Raw genomic sequence first — 15,085 nt, 5'->3', positions numbered from 1 at the left:
TAAAATTTAAAAATAATAACGTTTTCTTGTTTCATAAGCTTTGCATTCCAGATCTTCCTTCAACTTTATTTTCAACTTATTTCTAGCACAAGGACAAATTTTTAAAAATACTCAAATTTTTTAATTGCATGTGTTTTTATTAACTTCAATAAATACTGTAAAATAAAGCTCTATTTAAATATTATGATATACTAGATATCTACTTACATTGTTTGCCCTCATAAATGTTAATGAAAACAATAAAGGAAAAGATATTTGGCCAAATGGTATAGACAGTGATAATATTCCATTTTCAACATAGAAACTTTTAAACTGAGAGTCAATCTCAGATTTTGTGTTCTTAAATAATTTGTTAATGGCACAATTTATAAAAGGAAATCAAGTTTTTGAATAAGAGAGACATGTGAATTAATATAACTTGTTTCATGCAACAGATGGATAATATTTGAAACTAGAAAACAAATCTAATTCATCTTGTGATCAAAGGATAACTCAGAAAACAATCCACCAGAAGCTAAGCAATAAATCCAAAGAAATAAAAAAATCTATCAGCTGATGAACATTAAGTACAGGAACTAACCCTGGGAAAATCATTATCATAACTTTCTTGACCTCTGAGGGGCCTATGGACACAGTGCTATATATATCAACCCTAAACATTTTTGTAAGTGTCCCTGGATGTCTGGCACTGAGGGAAAGAGCCTAAATAGAAAACCAGTGTCCTCAAAATTAGAATAAGAATGCGGTAGCTCTTTTCTTTCTCTAATTGTAAAGAAATTATTTTTATTTTATATTGATTTGCAGAGACATTTACAATTAAAAAATTAAGCCATGACTGTTATCTAGAAAATTATCTTGAGGAAAAGATTAGTCAAGACCCTTCCAACCTTTTAAACCAGTAAACCATTAAAATGTCCAACCAGCTAGAAACTAGAAGGAAATAGACATGCTTGCATAAGTCTGTGCATTTTCAACATTGGAAAATTTGGTGAAGAAATGTTGACCATTTTATCAACCAGTAGTCATAGAAATTTTACCTGGTAGTAGGAAGGAAAAAAGAAAGTTTAAGAAACAGTGGTGTTGATTAGAGATGAAGTGTGTGTGTGTTTTCATTTACTTATTTACATAATGCCATGCTGCTCTAATCAACTCTTTAAAAACTTTACACATTTCAAAATAACTTGGATGTCAAAGTAAAGTAAAATGCATTTCAGTACTGAAAAGTCCACTAATGTCTGAGTGTCTAAAAATTATCTTTTTTCCATGAATGGCCTTTATACATGAATTGGCTACCGCTAAATTCACTCACAGATTTTTACAGTGGTTTCAGGATCTGTGATTGCCCTTTTTCTCATTTCCCTGATTTGGCCATTTCTACTAAGTCACATTCCTTCCAACCTCTGTCTACGATGAATGCCCCCATTTTTTAGTGACTGAATGTTTATGATGAGTTGTAATCCCATACTGTAACAAAGTGAAGTAGCTCTTGTTTTGATGAAGACCCGGTTTTCATACCAGAGATTCATGAGACAAATAGCAACAGCATTGATTCACAACTTTTTTACCACTTTCTGTCCCTTAAGCAACCTTTTTGAGTTTCTGATTTAATTATGCAACCCATGGACTGTTTTGTTTTTGTTTTGGTATATCATCTTCCACTTTTGCCTATCTTTAGAATCTTTTTAAAATGTCCATCATTTTTGCTTCCATCTGAATCTTTCTTGTCCATTGACAGGTCAACGCTGAGTGAGATGGAATGTGGCATGTGGAGATGTGATAACATGAGAATTACAAAGTATCACTTTTTAGAGACAGTTCTATTTTGACAAAGGTTTAGCTATATTTCTCAAGCTTCAGATTTATATTAATAAGTCTCCCTTTCTTATGGTGGGGGATAAGTAGGAAATTTTTCCCTTCACCTTTCCTTTCTCAACCCGGCCTTAAAGTGTCTTTCTTGATGACACAAGGAAGGACTTGTGAATCTAACAGAAATCACTAAGATGCATTCTGTAGTAGATGATGGAATCTTAAATTGTCATTATTTCTACAATATTTAAGTGCTGATAGAATCTTGGGATTTTCTCCCACCAGATCCTGGTTTATTCATCTCAATATCATGAAAGAATAGTGTATTTCTGTCTGTCTATTAATCATCTATTTCTGTATATCCATATCTGCATCAGTCTCTGTTATCTGAAATACATTTTGATTGTCATATAAAAGCGATGTGATCATAAACTCTTGTAGCAGTCCGCTGCTAAACTAGTACTGACTTGTTTGAATGTTATTCAAAAACTAGTTTAGTATTTAGCAGACTTTTAGTACTTTAGTTTTTAGTAGACAACTAAGCTTGTTCGTAGTACGTGGTGTTGGAATAGATATTGAGTTGTGGTTTGCTTTGTCTAGTCAAATGATCTTAGTGATATATATGCTATATAATACGAATTAATTCTCACTCTAATTTTACAATTTAAAGAGGATAAACCCTGAAGGTCTAAAATAGAGTGAATCATCACTATACAATTTCCAGCCAATCATTAAAATTCAAAATGTCATTATCACGAAAAACACCTAATAATATTCAAAAAACAGGTTGTTTGAAACATAAGCAGTTCAAAGAGAAAATGGATTGCAGACAACAATATTTTCAAACTAAGCCTTAGTGGTCATTACAGACTCAAACTAGGTTTGTAATATGTGATTGAGTGGTGAAAAGCTCTTTATCCCATTATCAATCTCTTGAGGCAAATTAAAACAGTTGAAAAAGAACCCCTGAAGTGCTATAAATAACGTGTGTATGTGTGATCAGGAGTAAGGAGCAATCCCATGTGATTTTGTGGTGGTATATATGAGGGGTTTGCATGGCATATAAAGCAAGTTTAAATTCTATGGTGTTCACAGATTGTGAACCTTCATAAAATCAGTGGTGCAGGCAGTAGGCACCTCAAATGTTTCAAGGGAATTGGTGTACTTAACATAAAGCAGTCACAGCTGATAATCTGAAAACTCTAATTAAAGGCTTACTGCAATGTGAAACTTTTCATATGGCAAATAAAACCACCATGTATATTTTGTGGGTATGCACAAATGTATCAATAAAAATAGTAATAGATGAAACCTGCCCTCTTAATATTTCATATTCATTAAATATCCAAAACCTCCATTAACCTTTTCCCATAGACACTGAATATTTTTTGTTTGCATAAGAAGCTATAGAAAAAGAGCTTGTTTTAATAATAAAAGCCCATATATTTCTTTGCTGCAGAAGTGGGTCACACGAGCTCCTCAATGTGATTATATATATATATATATATATATATATATATTTTGTCATACGGCTTTTTTTTTCCTAACATGTGTTGGAACTCCTTGGCTACCAAATGGGAGCCTCACACGAGCTGCGCTCAAGCAAGCTGCACCTGTGTGCCTCTCCAGGCTGACATGGTGTGGTGCATGTGCTCGTTTCCCAGAGATACAAATGGTGTGGAGTGGAGGGAGCCGTGCCCCTGTGTATTCATCATTCCAGGTGATCACCTGGGAGTGGCCGATTCGAAACCACCTTGGCAGTAAGAAATGGATGAGATTTGTACAGAGGGTAATGACTCCTGGGCTTCATTTTTGCCGGACGTCATTTAACATGGATGAGCTGTAAGTGCCTAAAATAGGGGCACTTATCATGGAGAAACACTAGGCTTGTATGGCCACAGAATTCTGTGTGGCCAGAATGCTCAGTACAATATTGTTCAGCATAAAAAAGGCAGAAGGGCAGCAAGCAAGGCAGAAAGTGACAAACCATTAAGCTAATCCTATAAAGATCTGGCCTGTCAGGCAGCACATTTCCTGAATACTTAGAAAGCATGAGAGAGGCTTATTAATGATTCATCACAGTTCTTATGCTGCTTACATGGCTAATATGCAAACACTGCCCTTTTTTAGTTGGAATTTTCAGCACATCAGGACGTCACTTCCATGGCTGCTTTTTTTTTTTTTTTTTCCTCCTGGGTAATTGAAGCATTACCATAGAAGACAATGATTGATGATGTCTTTAAAGGTCTAAAAAAGCACAGGCTATTTTTGAAACTGTGCCATGTCTATATAAGGCAAGAAGGAACAATCTGAATTCTACAGTATGTTGGAGCCACATCAACAAAGCCCAGAGGCTTATGCAAAGATCAGGGCTACATTCAGCTTTTGCTCCCACTCTCCACACTCTTTCCTTTCCCTCTGAATGACTGGCGACTGCCTGGTTGGTGTGGTAATGGTCTGGAGTTTGTCAGATGCTCAGTGTAGTTAGACCACTGTGCTAGGAAGTTATGACCCTGCACTTCCTCCCTGGGAGCTGTGAAGCTCCTCTTGCCTTTGAAAGCTGCTTGACTGAGTTGAAAATAAGAAACAGTGGTGGTGACGGTGAGATTAGCATCAGTTTGCATTTAGTACAAGCAGCACTCTATATGGTATTTACAGTACTTGGAAACTATTATCTTATGCATGCACATGTCTTCTTACCTATATTTGTGTTTTTCTACTCCTTGGCATCTTCTTTCAACCTTCTATTGGTGTTGAGTCAATCCAATAAACATTTAGGGAGAATCTAAATTCTCTCCCCCACTTCCTCCCCTTCTTGTTAGGCACTGGGAATACAAAACTATCTATGTATATATTTATTTAACTTCTGGAAAAACTTGGTCTTGGAAGGTATGCAGACAGAGTTAACAAATACATTTCATTCTAAAATTACTGAGTTTCCTTTTTCTCTTTTTTCATCCTTGTGCAAAGAATGTATAAAGACAGAGAAAGAGAGGTTTCTCTTTGAGAGATAGAAGGTGGAAACTATGCATTAGTTTATGTCAATTCATCTCCATTCATTCATTTAAAAATACTGAAAAGGTATGGTCCAGTTATATAAAAAATTTGAGCTGGCCCAAAGCATTTGACTTGATACATGTTTAGCACTTGCCAAACAAGAAAGTAAGGCCACAAATTCTAACCAAAGCATTAAGAAGCAGGTTATAGAAACTGTTTTTTGTTTGTCTGTTTGTTTATATTTTTCTCTCCCAGTTAGAGCAATTGTGGCCATTGAATTTGAGTAAGTTAACTAAGTTTTCTAGAATTTAGTCCCTCATTTATGAAATGAAAATAGTAATACCTGGCTTACATGGTATCTGCATACTGAAGGAGAAATATAGAGGCGAGTATATGACATAATAAGATGTCAAAAAATTAACATAATAAATGAACAATGCAAAGAAAACCAACCAATAAACATATCAAGAACATTTCATTTGAAATTGGGCAGAAATTGTTTCTGCTCAGCATTGTTTGTTGGATGACGCTTTTATAATATGTACAGATCTGTATTTTTTCCCCTCTTTTTGACTATGAACTTCTTGTAAGTGAGAATGATATAATTTGCTTTGGAAGTATTTTTGGTTGGTTTATTTTTCCATAGTCTTCATGCATAATAGACAATGAAGGTACCTAATAATATTATAAGTGAAAATTAGGATTCAGAGGGAACAATTGGAGTAATTATTGTTTGGCAGAGAAAATGCGCTGAAGGAGGGTTAAGTAAATTGCCTAAGGTCATACTGAAAAATAATGGAGAAGACAGAATAATAACAGAGAAGAATAACAGAAAACAATAGAGGCCTAGAATATAGGGTCCACTACCTTGTCAACTGGTCAACATTACTTTTCAGGTTTGACTGACACTTGTACCAAAAGAGGAGGGATATTATTCTTCTCTGAATCATAAAATCCTTGAGGGTGACTTCAACAAATTAACATAATTTTAACGTATTATGTATCTAAAAATACTTCATGTTTCCAGTTTCCTGCCTCAGAATTGTCATGTGCTAAGTTTCCTCCTCTTCACACTTTCCTTCTCTTTCCATTGGCTGGCTAGGCTTTCTTGACATGCACACTTATTATTCATTTCAAGAACTAGTGTATGACTCGTCTGGAATCCAGTACATGCAGTCAGCCCAAATCTTCTCTGACCTTCAGAAAATCAGAGCTAACTAGGGAAAAATTCTTCTCAGGTTCAAACCTCTGGATTCAAATGCATACTTAAGCAATTATTGTATATTCTTTTAGTCTCTGACAGTAGTAACTATGAGAATATTACCAGCAGATTCATATTAATCTCTAATTACATTTATTTTCCCATCCAGGCCTTGAACCTAAAATTAAATCTTTATATAATCCTAGCCAAGCTGATATAATACATTCTTTCCATTAATATTTTTATTCAACTGTCAATATACCATGTGCTACATGACAATGGGAAGTTAATTCGACTCCGTTGCGATGTGCTTTTAGGCTCTAAACTTATAACGATGTATAGTTTCTCCTCTGCCTCAATGTCCTACACTGCAGGGCAATCCTCTGGATACCTCAGGACACCTGTTAACGATGCTTTATCTGTATGCCCCACCCCTGACACACTCTCACACCAAATATGTCATCCAAACATAAGAAAATAAATGTCCATGGTACAGAAAAGGGGACTTCAAGATACCTTGGAAAGAAGAAGTACAGCGAATATGGCAATTTCTGTATATGCTCTTCAGGTACTGTATTTTGGCCTTTTTATAAGATATGTTGGGTACAGGATACTTTCTTACAAGATCACTTCAGAGGTCTCTTAATCCCTATTAACTGAATAGTTACAGTGATAGGAATTGAATGACTTTGTTATAATCCATCAGAAACCAGAACAAGAATCGAGCCCAACAGTTGAAAGTATTTTTATTTGATAGAAGAGATTAATGACTACAAGATTGCTAAGAAATCTGGACATATCTGAATTAAGATCATTGTTATGGGCTGAACCGTGTCCTCCCAAAAAACATAGGTTGAAACCCCAACTTCCAGTATCTCACAATGTGACTCTCTCTTTAGAGATCTTGAAAGAAGTGATAAAGTTAAAATGTAGCCTTTGAGGCAGGCCCTATCCAACTGATATCTTTATAAAAAGAGATTAGGACTCAGCAGGAATGTGCATACAGAAGAAAGACCATGTAAGGACTCAGTGAGAAGTTGAGGGTCAAAGAGAGAGGCCTAAGAAGAAGCCTAACCTGCTGACACCTTGACCTTGAACTTCTGGATTTCAGAATTGTGAGAAATAAATTTTTGTTGTTTCAACCCCCAGTCTGCTATGGCAACCCTACCAAATTAATATAATTGTAAACATGGAATTCTTTATCAACATCTGCATTAGTCATTCAAATTATTTACCACATTCCTTAAACTGTAGTACATCCAAAACACAAAACAGCATACCTATTAATTGATAAATCTAATGGCTATTTCTAAACCTTGATCTCTCTGCTTGATTTTGCATTGTTGATGACTCTGGAATTTCTATTCCCTTCACTTCAAGATATGATTTACTCCAAGCTTTCCAGCTTTTAAACTAGAGCTGTTATTTCTCTGTCACATTTATTTACTCTCTCATTCTCTCACTAAGTCAACTCTCCATCTCTCAATCTACTTTACTCCCTCTCTCAGAGCATTCAAGGAGATTCAAGGGTCTTTTCTGAAGGGTCTATGAAATTTAGCCCTATGGTGTTCTCTTTTGGTGCATTTGGAGGGGCAGCATTAAGGTATGGAAAGAAGAAAAAAAAAAGAGGTGGGGTATAAAAGTATAGTTCTATTAGCAAAAAAGGTTTTGTTCAGCTGAGGCTTTACAAGGATAACTGAAGACAGAAACAGGACACTGGAAGATCTGTCTTCAAGAGTCTTAATCTGCAACTGACATCAAGCGGACATCAGGTGAAATTAGCAGTGATATTAGGGACAAGTGAAAAATTAGTTACAGGATGGACTGAAGGGTCACTGCTCTCATGTACAGATCAGAGTTTCAGGTGGCAACACAACAATCAGATTAGCTTCCCACTTTTGCAACAGATTGCTAAATGTGGACAAAAACATTGTCCTTCAAAGAAAGCGGAGAGAAAATAAAGTAAGAAACAGCAGTGGGAAAAAAGTTATACAGGGTTGGTCTAGTCATCTTGGAAAAGCTGTCTCCTTCAGCTGTCATCTGCTCTAATTCTTAGAAATCTTTACTTTCAGGTCACCAGTTGGTGTACAGATCCAGGCAGTGTTTGGTGTTTTCTTTAGATGTGACACATGGATCCAAGTGTCCTGGAGTTGGCAGCACACCAGTAAGAGCCCTTCCAGTGACACTGGAGAGAATCTTTCTGAAGATGTCTCTTCCAACAAATGAAATCTCCAGGTTGTAAGGTATGATGCTTAAGGCCTTCATCGCATGGGAGCATGCTGTGAAAAGACTGTTCTATTAAGCATGGTTATTTTCAGTAGAAACAATTCAGCCTTTACAATACTGAAGTATTTTCCCCCTTATATAGGTCAAAAGAAGCAGGAACTAGGTACATGAGGCATTCTGTGATTATCTTAAAGGGTGAAAGTTTATGGGTTCCCAAAGAGGTGACCTAATATCTAGAAGGAACAATGGCAGTGTCTTTGGTCAAGGTATTTTATATAAATTTTGCAAATTAAATTTTAATGGTGCCATTAGTGTGTTCAACTAGCACTGAGGATTGAGGGGGGTAAGCACAGTGAAAGTGTTGTAGAACTGGCCAGGCAGTACAGTTGGCAAAACACTTGACCCATGAACGGAGTTCCCTTGTCACTATGAAGTTTGAGGAGGATTCCCCATGTAAAGATAATCTTTTCTAATAGAATTTTAGCTGTAGAAGAGGCAGTAGCCTGTCTATAATGGAAAGCTTCAGTCAAGAGAAAAAATATATAAACCATTACAAAAACATATTTATATCTGTGAGACAGCAAAAGATTATAAATAATTTGCCAAACAAACCTGGAATGGTCCATTGGACAATTTAAAGTGTCCTGAGGCAGTGTGGATAGGTTTTCCAGGATTGTGGTTTGGACAGGTGGGGCAAACAAAGTAGGCACTTCTAATGGCTTTATTAATATTTAACCACCAGTATTGATTCATAAAGGTTATCATTTTATCAGTAAACCAACTGTTCAATGCATGTCAAGTAGTCATTAACAGGGATTTTAGAGTGTCTGGCAGAATTGGATTATTACTTTGCTGAAAGCAGAGCTTTTTCTTTTCATCAAACCAACAGTTATTAGATTTCCAATATTGTTTTTCCTTTTATGGGGCCAATTATTGGGCATCTTTAGTCAATTTTCTAGATTATCATGTGGGAGAACATCCCTTTGGACCATGACAGAGGTTTGGTTGTTGGTTCCTTTGAGAGTAGTGTTTTCACTACTACAGAGATATCAACAGGTGGTTCCCTCTTGCTTCCAGGGGGGGTCAAGTTTGGAGTTTCTAGGAATTTTAATATAGCCAAAGTTGCTGGTAGGGATACGACATCTAATAAATCTTGAACATATGGGCCATTTAAAACTTTATCTCCATTAGACGTAAGAAAACCTCACTACTTCCATAATATTCCAAAGTCATGGGCTACTCTAAAGGTGTATCCTCTATCTGTATAAATATTTGTGGTTTGGACCTGATTCCTGTTGATCACTGCAAATAACTCCATTTTAGCAGATATCTAAATAAATAATACACACTTAGCTGAAGTCCTCTGCACCATACCTGGCTTCATCTTTTGTGGATGGTGGTGTCATCCCTGGGCTTATTATGTCTAGATAGTTGGTGAATAGGAGGACAATACTTGTTAGGATACCTAGTTGTTCCACTGTCCATTCATAATCGATCTGGACCAATCACTGGCTCACCCACTTAGGCCTACATCAAAAAACCAAATGTGAGCCACCCAATAGGGTCTATGACTCTGGGTCTGCCTCCTTTGGCAGATCTTTACTCCTTCCTTGGCTCGAGGTACACACCAATGAGTGCATGGTTAGAAATCTATCCACTATCCTAGGTAACATAGTTGATTCTACTGCTAAAGAAGTAGCTACCCAACAAGTCATTAGATTCCTTAGCTAAGATGATATTGGTAATTAAGTTGTCCTTAACTACCTCCTAGAAGAACAAGGTGGTGTATGCATGCTAGCAAATACCACTTCCTGCACATGGATAAATTCCTCTGGGGAAGCAGAAACTTAATTGTATAAAATCAGGAAACAAACATTCTGGTTACAAGTTTTGCTTGATTCCCCATGGTCCTTTGATTTGTTCAGTTGGCTGACTACAAGCCTAGGTTCATGGCTCAGGACGATTATACAAACTAGATTTTCCATATTACTTTTAATTATGCTTTGCATAATCATTTTTAATCTTTGTATCTCTTACCTGTCAAATATCTGCAGAAATAATGCACCAAACAGAATGATGTTAGCTCATCACTTTGAGATGAACTCCAATGCTTACAACCTTGACAAAATATGAACTTAAGAATGACAGATGCCTGAGAGCCCCTCCTTCTACCTTCCTTGTGGCCCCTATGGCTTATGACTGCTACTTGCTCTTTCCCTCTCCACGTGGGACATGACTTCCAGGAAAGGTCCTTCCTGGCACAAAGGAAACCAGACAAAAAAGATTTCAACCAAAACAAATAACCTGATGCTTGATCAATGATGCTTTCAGAGAAAGATCTTGATCAGAAAGGGGAAATGTGAAAATGGATAAAGGAAATCTGATTTAAAGTGGAGTCAAGAAGCCATGAAGGAAGAGCTCTCATGCATATACGCCTCATATCAACTTACATAGCAGGAAGAAAGAAGATTTCTGCATTCCTCAGTAACAGCAAACTGCCCATCACTTGCAACCATCGTGAAACTCCACAATTCCAAACTCTAATTCTCCTCCAGTGAACTTTTGTTCAAGACAGTCTTCCCTAATTTCCTCCCAGAACCTAATAAAAGCTAAATTTCCCTTTGTCCCCTCAGATTTGCCCATAGGTCACCATAGTTTCCTTGTCCCAAACTGTGATTTCTCTGCTTGCCCAAACAAACTCATCTTTGCCTAATAATAATTGCCATTAATTCTGATTAAGGCCAACATTACCTACATCTATCTGTATGTCAAATTATCTATAACATATTTCAGAGTGTACACATGTGAATATATTTATAGCAAGTGATCTTTCTATAAAACAGACTCTGCTTCCTGCAATGATGGGCCAGGTGATTAAGACCAATCTTTCTACTTAGGACAACAAAAAGAGCTGGATGAAATCATTTAAAAAATCAGTTTAAGAGCTTTGAAGACATTGAGGACTCTCTAGGCCAAAACCTTGGGAAAGACAAGGGCAAACAAAGTTGTTTGTATTCTAAGGGCATTTGCCAATTAGTAAGAAGGAACTGTGTGGGAATTCCCTGACAGTCCAGTGGTTAAGCTCCACGCTTCCACTGCAGGGGTCACAGATTCGATCTCTGGTTGGGGAACTAAGATCCCCCATGCCACACAGCTCAGCCAAAAAAAGTGAAAATGACTAAAAAGTGAAATTAAAATGGCTAAATGAAAAAATAAAATGAAAATGGCTAAAAAGTGAAATGAAAATGGCTAAAATGTAAAAGCCCAAGTTTTATAAAAGTTGAGAACTTTATTTATAAAATAGATAATATTAACAATTTTAGTTTATTTGGTAAACTAAAATGAAATAATAGGCCGTGACCACAAAGGGATGATCCTTTAGAGTAAAGAAAGAGACCTAAATTACGTCAGTGTCCATTGTTCACCATTGTATCTCTTGCAGGGGGCTGGGGGGTGGGGTGTTGAAGGAAATCTTAAGCCTTGATTATAAATTAAAGTAAAACAAGTAACATCTCCAGTTCCCTTGCAGAAACAAAAGATTATCTTTCATGAAGGCGGAGTGAACTCTCTTAACTTTTTTATTCCTATAATACATTTTATACATTTCACTCCTACAATATATTTTAAAATAAAATAAATGACTCCCACAAGTAAAGAAAACCAGGCTCTTGTAGAAACAAGACACCATGAGTGAGACATAGAAAATGTAACATATAACATAACCAATTTTAAAAATCATATCTTGAATGTATCTGACAGAGACTGTAAAACAAGTATCATTTCTATAGTTAAATAAATAAAAGAAAATCTTGAAAAAAATTTTTTTCAGGGAACACAGAAAGCAGATTTCAAAAGGAACCAAATAGAAATTCTAGTAATGAAATGAAGCCATTTTGGATCTGATGGATAGATGTCACCACAGATTAGAAATAGCTAAGGAGATAAATAAGAAACTGGATAATAGGTCAGTAAGAAGTGTCCAGAATGTAGCCTGGAGTTAGCAAAGGATGAAAAGTACATCAGGAGAATGAAAAACAAGTCACAGATAGGGAGAAAATATTTTCAAAAGATACATCTGATAAAGAACTGTTTTCTAAAATACACAAAGAATTTTTAAAACTCAACAAAAATAAGAGAAACAACTCAATCAAAAATAGACCAAAGACCTTAGCAGACTTCTCACCAAAGAAGAAATAGAGATGGCAAATAAGCATGTGAAAAGGTGCTCCACTTCATATGTCATCTAGAAAATGCAAATTAAAACAAGACACACCTACACACATATTAGAATGCCCCAAATCTGTAACACTGGCAAAACTAAAGGCTGGCAAAAATGTGAAGTGACAGGAACTCTTATTCATTACTGGTGGGAAGGCAAAATGTTACACCCATTTTAGAAGACAGATTGGTGGTTTCCTACAAACATACTCTTGACTCTTGACATACAATCTAGCAATTGTGCCCCTTGGTATATACCTAAAGGAGTTTAAAGTGTATATCCATACAAAAACCTGCACAATGAGGTTTATAGAAACTTTACTCATAATTGCCAGAACTTGGAAGCAATCTAGACATCCCTCAGTAGGTGAATGGATAAACAAACTGTGTTACACCCTGACAATGGAAAATTATTCAGCATTAAGAAGAAATGAGCTATGAAACCACAAAAAGACATAGAGAAACCTTAAATGCATATTACTAAGTGAAAGAAGCCAATGTGAAAAGGCTACATAGTGTATGGTTCCAACTATATAACATTCTGGACAAGGCAAAGCTATGGAGACAGTAAAAGGATCAGGGGTTGCCAGGGCTTGAGGGGAGTGGGATAAATAGAGTGCAGGGGATATTTAGAGCAATGAAAATACTCTCTATGATATTATAACAATTAACAAATGTCATATATTTCTCCAAACCCCTAGAATGTACAACACCAAGAGTGAAACATAATGTAACCTATGGATGGGGTGATAATGATGTGGCAATGTAGGTTCATCAATTGTAACAAGCATACCACCCTGATGGGGTGGTGTTGATAATGGGGGAGGCTGAGCATGTAGGGGAGCAGGGCATATTTGGGAACTGTCTGTACCTCCTTCTTAATTTTACTGTGAACCTAAAACTATTCTAAAAAATAAATCATTAAATATGAAAAAATGTCCAGTTAAGAGAAACAGAATATCCAGTGAGAAATTCTAACATATATTTAATTGATTTACAAAAAGGAAGAGAGAGAATGAAGCAGAGAAGACTATTTCCAGATTCAAGTGAGAATTTTACAGATATTTAGAGGTTATCAATTTATACAATAAATGTACCTAAGAATTCCAAGAAAGAAAGAAAAATACAACTAGAAATATCATTGTCAAATTACAAAAAACAAGATAGAAATATCTTGAAAGCATCTAGGAAAAAATGCAGATTTTGTTCAAAGGTCATTTGGCTTTTCTATATCAACAATGGAGGCTAGAAACTAGTGAAAGCATAGTACTAATATACTGAAAAAAAAATAACTTCCATGTAGAATTCTATACCCAAGAAGATATCCTAAGGAAGAGGGCTTAATCAAGATTTTTTTTTAGATTAAAAGACAAAACAAAACAAAAGTGTTAGAGAGAAAGAAAGTTATCTTATGAACTCTGTTTTGGAGTCTTACTACTCATTTTACCAGCAACAAAACAAAACAACAAAGCAAAAACAAAAACAAATGCTCAAAAGGAGGGTAAATCCAAATGACCTTTGGATACATAAAGTAATAATAATAAAATATCTCTATTTTTACTATATTTTATCATATTTTCATTGCAATTTACATCTCTGGTTATTTCTTTAGTTTAGAAGAATACTTATATCTGCATCACCTAGTATATTTAAGAAAAGAAAGAGAAGGAATTACTTTAAGCACCCAATAAGAAAATCATTTGGTATTTATTTTACCTCTCTTATTTTTATATAACTCTTATCCTCATAACACTCTTATCCTTATATCACTGTTTGTTGAGCTAAGCATATGTGAGATACCATTTAGACCTTTATTGGTAAAATAAGTTAATATTAAATGTGGAACTTTCTACTGTCTTCCTTCATTTACTTATTCAATCATACATTTATTCATGCATCAATATTTATTAATTCATTTACTCAAAACTATTTGGATGTCAACACCATTGTAGGTACAACAAAGAAAAATATTTTTGTAAAAAGGCTGCTTCTGTGGACATTGCGTTCTCTTAAGAGAATACAACAACATTCAATGCAGGTGAATAAGTAAAACATAGAGCACATTAGTTGGTGACCAGAAAGAAAAAAATATAGAAAATACAGCAATAAAGGGGAAGTGAGTGTCAGGAATGGAGTATTTAATTCAGAATGGGGCAAGGCAAGTCTTCACTGGGAAGGAGACCCATGTGTCAAGACCAGAAGGAGGTGAGAGTGTACCATGGTATGATCTAGAAAAAAATTATTCTTGAAAGAGTAAACAGTGTTTTTACCCAGTGAAGGTGTGTAAGGTAAGGGTCTATTATCACATCAGATCCAAGAAACCTGGAAATGAATTGTCCATTCTATTAAGAAAAACATTTGACATAATATAATTTCATTTATTATGTTAGATTTTAAATGTATTTAAGTAATGTTTTATTACTAGAGTTTTAAATTATATTAGATTCTATTAGTGATAATGTATTTACATCTTAAAAATTAAAGTTTTAGAATACCATTCAATCAGCATAAGTATGAGAAAGTTATCTGAGAATAGCATGCTATCATATTTTCCCACAACAGTAGCACCAATGCCATGCAAATAAAAAGAGATCCATTAAGAATTTTTAAATATGCTGTAATGTGCTACTTTATTCA

This window comes from Orcinus orca, chromosome 12 (genome assembly GCF_937001465.1).
Source record: "Orcinus orca chromosome 12, mOrcOrc1.1, whole genome shotgun sequence".
NCBI classification, from domain to species: Eukaryota; Metazoa; Chordata; class Mammalia; order Artiodactyla; family Delphinidae; genus Orcinus; species Orcinus orca.
This window is presented reverse-complemented; position numbering follows the sequence as displayed.